General features: G+C 42.6%; 1 pseudogene; it reads left to right on the top strand.

Moving 5' to 3' along the window:
- Positions 1-679: 679 nt before the first annotated feature.
- Positions 680-7925, top strand: LOC105067730 (uncharacterized; annotated as a pseudogene).
- Positions 7926-8743: the final 818 nt, after the last annotated feature.

Here is an 8743-nt window from a genome sequence, read left to right as displayed (position 1 = left end):
CTGTGCTTAACATGGTAGGAAATATCTCTGTGTCATCCTAAACCTACAGTCTGTCAGGGAAGACAGATTCTACAGATGTGAGGGGAAAAACTATCACAAATGCAAGGCATGCTTATCCACGATATGTGAAATTTGGGGGTAAAAAAAGATTAGGTGAGGATTTAATAGTTAAAAATAATTTCATGCAGGAGTTGGGACTGGACCTCTCTCAAATGATGGGAAGAAGGTAATCAAAAAACCAGAGGACATTAAAAGCGGAAGAACAATTTGAGACAAAAAAAAATGGATCCAATATTTGTGGGGTTTATTTTCATTCATTCATCCCCTCCACCTATGTATTCATTTATTCTACACATATTTGTTCTCTATGCCAAGCCCTCCGAGATGGATGGGAGACCCTGAGATAGGTTGGGAGACCAAAACGGACACAGCCCTGTCCCTCAGTCTCGTATTTTAATTGGAGAAATGGGATTTGACAAATAATCACACCACAATTGTGTAATGGTCATTGTGCCGTGTCTGTCCTATGAAAAAAAGATTCATGGGCCCCTGGGAAGATACAATTGAGGAAACTAAGCAAAGTGAGGAAGGAATAGTTTTCCAGGTCCAGCCGTCGGCATGTGCAGGGATTGACAGGGAAAAGGAATGAGGAGGGTCCTGGTACCTGGAAGGAAAAGGAATGAGGAGGGAGCGGGAAGGCCTGGGTTCTAGAGTGACTGCCACTGCCATCTACCGGGTGCAAAGTTAGAAGCATTGCAGATCCATAGATAACAGGAGACCGAGAAGAAACAGGAAGGAAACTGCCCGAGCCACTTTGAATTTACAGAAATCATCAGCCCTTGGTCAGAGTCAGAGCCCCAGGAAATAACATTTCAGGCCACAAGCTGAGAGAATAGAAGACTTGAGTCCTCACCCCAGTGTGTTATAGCGGAATCTTGCTCACTAATGATTCCACAGGGGAGAAAGAACCAGGAGCGGTACCTGCTGTGGAAACGAAGGACTAGCTCTCTCAAGCGGGGCATTTTAATTTCCCATGCACAGACCAGAGCATGCTAGCATCCCCTGCTGACCTATCCTGTGGGTGTCCAAAATGCATGAATTGATTATAAGTACAGGTGACTTGGTTATAGAAAACAGTTCTGGCATTTGGCATAATGAATGTAAATGTTGCATGCAATAGAAAAGGAATCTAACACTTTATTTAAACAGGTTTAATTGATGTCAAGTGCAGTAACAAGTGGCAATACCCCCCGGCTTGCCTCGCTCCTCAGCCCGGGTGCAGATGCTCCCTGCTGCCTTGTTTACCTGCAGATTTAAACATCTAAACGCACAGGAGGGAGTTTCCGCTTTATTTCTAAAGCTTTCCCTTTTCTTTCCTTCAGAGATAGCATCTTTCTTTCAGTAGGAGAAACTGTTCCCAAAGCCTCTTGAAAATTCTTTTCCTGTAGACAAGTTCTGTGTCTTACGCTCTCTGCAACCAACGACCTACTCAGACTCGCTCCGGGTTGATGAGCCCAACCATCGGGAGCGGGAACGTAGGTCGTCTTTATTGGCCACTGCTTAACAACTGGACCCCTTCCTCCTCTCACTCTGCCTTCACATTGACTCCACGGGGATCCTAAACAATAGTAAGAAACCTGTTGGGGGTGTCAAAAGCAAATGTCAAGAAAACAGAGAGAACTGTATTAGGCTTATAAAATAGCCAGGAGGGATTTTTCTGGGGAACCGTCTTCCTTCGGACTGAAATGGCGCACCTACTTAGCATCCACAGTTTAACGTTAGCAAAGGGACTGAAGTCACTGAAGAATGCATCCATTTCTCTGTCTAGCAAACATTTGCATCCTATTTTATAATTTCTAAAGCAAGGCACGTTCGTATTCTTAGTGATCTTCCGGGTAGCAGTTTTAGACTTGGACCACTAAAGAGGTCTAAGAAGTTTTAGAGATACAGGTCTTCAATCTCTTGGCTGATGGTGGGATATTACCACACAAGAAATGTTCGGTGTTATTTTCTAATTTCTTGGACTATCTAGGAAAATAGTTTTTGGTTAACTCACCAACAGGATGAAATGACTGAATATCAAAGAGCCTGTTACTCACCACAGCTCTTCTAAGTATTTGGAGCATCCTAGCTGCCTGAGGTTTACAAGTGGCAGATTCTCCATCGACTTGAGTAATTTTGTTTTGAAGCACAGTTTCCATAAGCCAGAGGCCTGGGCAAACACTAATATCCCTTTAAATCAGAGGTCTTCAATTCCAGAGTCTTAACCTCGTGAAATTATTCTCTAGCAGTCCAAACCTGAAATGACTGGGTGTTTTCCTTGTCAAGCAGTGTCAGGACTTCGAGGGTTACCTGCTGTTTCAGAGATGTAGTGTTCCTTCATATTTAAACATGAAGGAAAACATTGGCCCCAAAAAGTACTTTTCTTATAGTGAAGTTTTGTGTTGCTATAAAAATACTCTGATTTGCTTAAAAGTCCTTTAATTATTCCCAATCAAAATATATTCATATTTATAGTGGATTTTTTTACTTGAAAAATGAAGCTAACCTTGATTTATCTTAAATATGATTAAGAACATTTACACTTTAAAATGTATATCGGCGGTTGTGAAATTTGCTTGCTATTTTTATAGAGTGTCTGATTTAAAACCAAACATCGCAAGGGAATGGATCAAAGCTAAAGATGTTGTAATTGCTTCTGTGAAAAGCTCCCTGAGCTCTGTCAAAAAAAATTTTTTAAATATTCATAGTGTATTTCCTGTAGTGTAAAAGCTTTCACGAACGAAGCAGAAATCCAAACATACATGCCCCTTGTCAGAGTGACAATGGGGAAAGAAATACCCCAATTTCTCCTACCATAGATCAGCCTGAAGACATTGCCAAAATTTGTTCTCCCACATCTCATTCTATCTTTGGACTTTTGATTCCTTCTTGCGGATTGACCACCTTTGTCCTGTCAGTCAGCGGTCCCTTACTGGGACAAAGGGGGATTGTTAATCCACTTCCCCACACCTGACACCTCCCGTCCCCACTCCTAGTCCTTCTGGGCTCTACGCTTTACAACTGGAACAGAGAGTTAATACTTAGACTATGTAACATGACTCCTGGGCCAGCTTCCCAAGGTGTTTGACCTCCCATTTACCTGTGAGAACTCAGCATCTCTCAAACATCACTGACAAGTGACTCATGGAAATCATTCCAGGGCCCTTTGGTCGGTGGCTGGGGCCGACAGTACTGGAGTGTAAAGACAGCTGCTTTGCCAGCTCTGTGTAAGGCTTTGCCTCCCTTTAATTTGCCTCCCCTCACCACCTCCAATAAGCCTCCGGAGACTGTTCTCCATGGATTTATGACAACTGCTTCTCTGACAAAAAGGTCAAGAACCTGTTAATCAGGAAGTGAACAGCAGCAGTACATTCTCTGCAATGCGCTAGGCACCTTGGGAACACAGAAAGAAGTGCAAGCTTCCAGTGGTTGTGAAACAAGAATCCTGGTCCCCAGTGGTAACTAGAGAGCCAGATGCGCCAGCAGGCTCCCCTGGGGGTGCTCGTAAGAGAGGCTGAAGGGGTTGGAGAAGAGAAACCCTCTACAGCGCCGACAGGGCTTGAGAGGCTGTACCAGGACGTGGGACTTGCTTAAAGCCACACAGGGTAAAATGACTTAGGTGGATAGTTAGCAAGCAGCCCTCTCAGGGCATTCAGAGATTAAATATGTGATTTTTAAAGCCAGAATAGTAGCCAAAAATGTCACAGTAAAAACAGGATGGGCCAGTCACCCTGGAATCGCTGGGGCTGGCACTTGCTTGGAAATGCAGGTGCACAGTGATTGGCTCCAAAAATCCTGGGAGAATGGGCTAAATAGATGTGAGTTTTGAAATTTTTAGAGGCTATGCCATACCTAGAGAGTTGGTCACAGAAGAGGAAGAGTCAGCGGGGTCCTAGTTCTGGAGAGCTTCAGACCCTGGTACCAGGACCAGAACAGCTTTCCTGGGGCCAATCCTGCCTATGACCCAGTTCCAAAGCCACATCCACAAACTGGATGGGTAAAACAACAGAAATGTATTCCCTCATTCTGGAGGCTAGAAATCTGAACTCCAACTGTTGGCAGGGGTTGGTTCCTTCTGAGAGCTCGGATGGAGAGTCCGTTGCATACCCCTCTCCTAGCTTCTGGTAGTTGTTGGCAATCCTTGGCGCTCTTTGACTCCAGTCTCTGCCTCTGTCATCCCCTCCTTGTGTTCCTCTGTGCCTTTACATGGAATTCTCCTCTCTGTATTTCTGTCTTCTTCTTATAAGGACACCAGTCGTACTGAAGTCAGGGTCTACCCACTCCAGTGTCACCTCATCCTAACTGCATCTACAATAATCATGCTTCGCAATAAGGCCACATTCTGAAGTACTAAAGGTTAGCTCTTCAGTACATCTTTTTGGAGGACACCATTCAACCCATGACCATATGTAACTTGAAAAATGGCAATAACTCAGGCCTTTCAGGCATGATGGCCCCTCAACAAAGTGTGATAATAGGAAATTAGTCTTCCAAAGAGCACGGAAAGGCAGCAGCTGGAGCAGAGAAATATCTTTATTACTGTAGTTTAGACGTGAATTTTGAAAATAGATTTGTGATATGGGTGGGTTCACTGTATTCCTACAGCCTCTATCTTTGCCCAGAAAAGCTCACTTGTTACAGGGATGCTCCTGGGGCAGTAGTGATTCGGCAGTCACACCCGTCGTCATCATCTGTTTAATCAAAATTAGCTCAGTCTCACACACCTCATGCATTTAAAGTGGCAAAGGATTAAAATAGTCTTAACGTAAGCATTCTGGTCACTTTGGCTCAGAACCTACCTCTCAGTGATTAGCTACTTTAGTGTGGCAGATTGATTGTATTAGTGGACAAACCTTTCATGTCTTTCTGTATCTATGCCCTTTAGTGTATTCTCTGATGCTGAATCTGGCCAAGTTACTTGTTTTGCCCATGGAACAAACGTGATTCAAGTTAAATTTTGAAAAACTCCTTGCACATTTCTGGTCTTTCTCTCTCCACCTTGCCCCTCTGCCTTTGACTTGATGACATGTCAACATGCCCAGGCTAGACTGCCTGAGGATGAGACACATTAAACAAAGCCTTGCCATTTGCCATTTGTCTCAGGTGAGAGCCTAGATGAGTAAGCGAGCCCAGTCAATATCAGCAGTCACCTAGACAACCTACAGTTAACTGAAGATACATGGAGTGAGCCTCCCTGAGCCCCGTCCAGCAGAACCAATTTACTCATAAATTTGAGAGAATAATAAATCATTGTTGATTTAATCTACTACATTTGGGGATGTTTGTTATGTAGTATTATTGTGGCAACAGATAACTGATACATGCAACAATTAATGCTACTCTAACACCCATGATTTTTACTGCAGCTACAGAATATGGTCAGCATCCATGCTTCAAACACAATTCATGACATTCTGGTGCAAGTGTTCAGAATAGGAAGGGTGTATTTTGGAAGAGAATAGATATTTTTGGATTAATGAATGTATGATTTTTTTCCAAGGAGCATCTATCTCTTTAAAAAAATGGAAACTGCAGAAGGAAATATCATGTCTTCTACATCTTATATTTCCCAATTTTGCAATTACATTGGTGACCGTACAGTAAGAACTCAATAAATAGTACTTGCTTATTTGTTAATTGATGGATGAGAATCAGCCACTATCCATTACCCTTGAGGAATGAACCAAGAAACAGAATTAAACTTCATTAAGAAAGATTTCATTTGGCCAGGAAGAAGACTTTTGTGACTTTCAAGGTTCCTAAACCCTAGAAAAGGATATTGTATTGCTTCTCTAGAGGACTGGTGCCTCTTCTGTGACTTGCAGAGAGCACTCTTCCATACTGACGTACAGCGTGGTCCACAGTCATGGGACAGGCTGATAATTATTCATAATCTTTTCTCTTTTTACAATTCTACATTCATGTGTTGACTTCAAGTTCTTAAGACAAAAGAAGCATTTCAAATTGTATGCTATTTTATTTAATAAAATATTTTAAGAAAAGTGTCCCAGATATAAAGGAGTAACATTTTATGAAATAACACCAAAACAGAACTATTAACACGAGCCACCCATTCATGAAACATTGAAGAGCCTTCATGATATTCAAGCACCGTGCTTGGGACTGGACAGACCGTGTAAGCGCTAATTTTGACTGTTGGTGAGGAGAACGGGCAAATAACTGTTCATGACAATGTGATTCTATAAGGGGCACATAAAAGAGAGAGTAACCAATTCGAGGAAAAAAAGGGAAGGCTTCCCAGTCAATATTTGAGCTGAAAATAAGCAGAAATTTACCAAAGAAGGAGAAGGAGAACATTTGGGCCAAGAGAACAGACTGTACCATCATCGTGAGTAGCTCAGTCTGAGGCTCCGTGGACTATCTGAGGTTGCGTTGGGAGATGAGGCTAGAACACAGACTTGGATCCTTACCCGTAAAACCAGGTATGCCCATCTAAGAAGTCATATCATTGCAAGCCACGGCAGGATTTTTATTTAGTTGGGACTTAACATGCTTATTCCAGGGAAGAATGTAAAGGATGGGCTAGAGTAAACTTGCACCAGAGAGGAAATATCGCTGCACATTCTCATGTGTAATACGTAAGCAGCCTCATTAAGGGCTAGCCTCGTGGTCTTGAAGATGACATGCCCAGCTGGTGAGACACTCTGTGAGGTGGCCAGCTGTAGTATGCTACAGTGAGTGTTTCTGACTAGTGTTGGCTTATGGTGAAGTTGTTGTGCTGTTACCTAAGACCGTGGTCTTTCTCTTCCAGTCTCAGTATGAAACGATCTTAATTAAGTCAAGGAAAGGGAAGAAGGTGTGGAAACCTGCCAGTGTTACTGAAATGTGGGGATGTTCTTAGCAACATTACAGAACTGATTATGAAAACTCTGTAAGCCTGGGAAACTGCGACATTTTATAACACTTGAAAACAAAAGCTTTTCAGATATCTGTTCCATTAGATGGACAGTTATGAGAATTCCATACTCAATGAAAAAGGGAGACAGGAATATACTAATTCACATTGAAGAAACAGACACTGAGAATCAGTTACAATTAAACACAGTGCATCAGCCAGTCAACAACAGTCACTGAGCGCCTACCACAGAATCCATCATCAAATGTGTGTGGGGTTCCTGCGGTTTGCGCAGCTCCTGCCGTAGGTAGCCTACCAGCAGTGTGCACAGACCTCGTCTCTCCTGGTGTAGAGATGGCTGGTGTTCCTATCTGGGCGGGCGGGGGAATGTCAACAAAGGGTAGTTTTTGAATAGACATTTTCCAACTTAGATTATACTGTTTTCCAAATAAAAACCATTTTCATCTGCCAGAGCCCTAAAAGTTTTAGGTCTCAACCAAGGGCACGGATGTGAGTCTGAGGAACGGAAGTGGCCAGGACAATCTCATGCTTGCGTGCTGTGCGGGCACCTAGATGTTGTGAAATATCTCTGAAGACATGGCGCTTCTTGGGACACTGGAGACCTAGGAGGCACTGGGCTGCAGACGGAGCCAGTGCCACATGGCTGAGGGGGTGACAAAGGATGGCTGTGAGGCGGATGTTGTGGACACAGGCTCGGGATGGACCTCACTCAGGAGACTGTCTGTGGTCTCAGGGAACCAAGGGGCCGTCTCTCTGCTAACCGACGCAGGAGCCGACATGAATGAAAAAGACAAAGATGGAAAGACACCTCTAACGGTGGTCGTGCTAAATAATCACGAAGAGTTAGTCCAGTGACTTCTTGACAAAGGGGCAGACGCAACTGTAAACAATGAGTCCGGCAAAGGCAGCCTAGAAATGGCCAGTTTCTGACAGGCAGAACGTAAACTCCTTATTAAAAGAAAGGAAAAACAAAAAGCTAATGCCCAAGAAGTCATCTATTCACTGACGGGGTGCCTCATATCCAAAAGCCAAGTGAAACAAAGCAAAACAGGGCTTGAAGTAGAGATGAAATTCTGCATCTTCAAGGGTAATACATTTGATTATTTATTTAGTTGAAGATTCACAGGCACTTTTGTAACATACGAGTGTTTCCACTTTGACAGACATCTTTTTACCTAAAAAACAAACAAACAAAAACTACAAGTAGTGTTTCTCCAACAGCTGCTACGTTAGAAACGTTTATTTTATAAAGCTGTCATTAACCCCACAGGACTGTCAAGAAACACTATTAATAGATGGAGAAGGGAAAAGATTAGGAATCAGATTTTTGTCAGAAAATAAAAATGAATACATTTGGCACCAAAAGGCAATGAGAAGGAACGTGAGAGAGCAGGAAAGGAATGGGTTCAGTGAGGGCGACGTCCAAAAGGTTAAGTCTAAGTGCTCAGTGCTGTTTTTTGTCAATACAAAAGAGTTAGAATTAAACGCTAAATGTTGAAAGTACATTGCAGCTAAATTTCATCCAGACATCTTCAGACAGAACGATTATGCATTTCCCTTTTTCCAAATAATTCTTTTGATGCCCCTGTGTAAAGAAATGCTTTTGTCTTATCACAATGAACAAGAACTCTGCAGAGAACTGTGAGAAAAGAGAAAAAGTTTTCTGTCTCAGGATAAAAGATATAGGAAAAAAAAATTTTTAAGTACTTTCAAAAATTGTCAAGCATCAGTGTTTTAATTATAAGAGATAGAAAAGCAGCCGTTGGGGACAATTAAGACGCTGCATTATCGTCACTGTTTCATAATTGTGATGCACTAAAGGTC

This window comes from Camelus bactrianus, chromosome 26, assembly GCF_048773025.1.
Source record: "Camelus bactrianus isolate YW-2024 breed Bactrian camel chromosome 26, ASM4877302v1, whole genome shotgun sequence".
Lineage (NCBI taxonomy): Eukaryota > Metazoa > Chordata > Mammalia > Artiodactyla > Camelidae > Camelus > Camelus bactrianus.
The sequence above is the reverse complement of the archived record's forward strand: the minus strand, read 5'-3'. Positions and strand labels throughout refer to the sequence as shown.